Below are 1,944 nucleotides of genomic sequence, written 5' to 3'. Positions count from 1 at the left end.
TGTTACTTCAGTATCTCTGTTTAAATCACGTCTGAAGAAACATCTCCTTTCTCTTCCTTAATTCTCCTCCTTTCCTTTTTCCTCTTTTTCCCTTTTTTCCCTTTTTCCCATTGAGTAAGAGTATTGATTGAATGTAGTTCACATACAGATACTATTATTTATATTTTTGTTTTATCTTTCGCTTTTTTATTTTCTATTGAAGTTTTGCGACTTGAATTATAAAAATGAAACTTTTAATTTATTAGTTGATTGGAAGAAATTGCCATTTTTCAATAAGCCCGCCAACGTACAATCAAAATTAAATACAAAAAGTAAAAGAAAAGGTCAAAAATCCTATCAAACGGCGAACATAGCTTTTTGCAGGCATATCTTTATTAAAATATTTATTTATTTATTTTACAGAAGCATAAAGTCAACAATGATTAAATTACCCAATAATTATAAGGTTGAACGACAGACCAGCGAAGTTTCTAAATAAAAGTCACACATATAAAATAATGGTACATTTTTAAGCAACACGAATAATAGTTACCAAATATTAAAAACAAAGTTTATATTTTGAAAAAAATTGAAAATGTTGCTCTCTTCTGAAAACGTAACATAACTAAAATTTGCAAAGAAACACTTTTTTCGGAATTTCAAGTTGCGTCGTATGAGCCGTCACCTATGAACATCGAACGTAAATTTTGGCGTTTACATAAAACACTACGACGTTCATAAAATCGGCGGATTTATAAAAAACAAGCAAAACTTCACGCCATTTCGCCGTAGGTGTAGGCAGAGTGAATAGAACGCCACAATGTCTTTGCATACAGACCTCGCTTCCTCAAAATTCGTACATCTGTAATTATTTAATCAGACTTTTAACTTGTCCTCCAGTATTTAAAGGGTACAGGATACGAAGGATAATTGTCAAAAAGTGAAGTTTTGAGATAGACTTTTTTTAAGTTTTCAAACCTCACGGACAATAAAATTAACTGATAAATATAAATGAACTACTGTTTTGCATAATCTAAACTGGTTTTTATTAATATTCAACTTTCGCTTTATTTGAAAAATTTAACTGACGTCCATCATATATCCCCTGTATGCACTTTTATTCTTGTTCAATTATCTTTATAATCTCAAACCTTTATCTCAATTTTTTTTAAACAGAAACGTAAATCACGTGATGCCATTATTGGTTCAAATCACATAAAAATTGATGTCCATCCTTTATAGACTGTAACTTTCAAATATTGTATTTGGTTGTGCCATGTGTTTTTCGGTCTTTCTCGTTTTCTGTATCCATCAACATTCACATCTGTTTCTAATAACTATTTTGGATACACCTGACCTGTCTTACCTAAACCGTTTAAAAATTAATTTAAAATAAACAAATAATTGCTTATTGTTAGAGCCCGGCCTCTCAATGAAAGTTCTAACAACTTTGCAAAAAACAATAGTTAGATAAGTATGGATATTCAAACGGTAGAATGGTGAATGTTGCACAGTGTGTATTAATGCCACCTAAAGGAGCCAATGACAGGTCAAACGCCTTGAAAATGCATCGACTTCCATATTCCATTCTTTAAAACGTTTTCAATCTCTGTTGTGATATGTTCATTTTAATTTATTTATTGATATATGCATAATACCCCTTTAATAGTTAACCCTTTGACGGCTAAAGTAATCTATTTCAAAATGTATCTTAGAATCTGAAACCGTTTAAAAATCACAGCATGCTTCGTCGATAGGTGTCAGATATTCGAACGTTTTTAAAATAGTTAAGACTCTTTCTCACTCACTCCGCTGCGGACCGTGCGAGTGGGAATGGGACGGCTAAACAAATTGGTGGCAGTAATTTTAAATCTAGAATTCGTTTTTTGTTATTTGTTTGATTCAGGCGTCAAGCCTGGACCGAAAATAAATTAAGTGGTGTCGGAGATATTTATTTAAAACGCT

This window comes from Micrasema longulum, unplaced genomic scaffold (genome assembly GCF_059751315.1).
Source record: "Micrasema longulum isolate JH-2025_06_02 unplaced genomic scaffold, ASM5975131v1 h1tg001579l, whole genome shotgun sequence".
NCBI classification, from domain to species: Eukaryota; Metazoa; Arthropoda; class Insecta; order Trichoptera; family Brachycentridae; genus Micrasema; species Micrasema longulum.
This window is presented reverse-complemented; position numbering follows the sequence as displayed.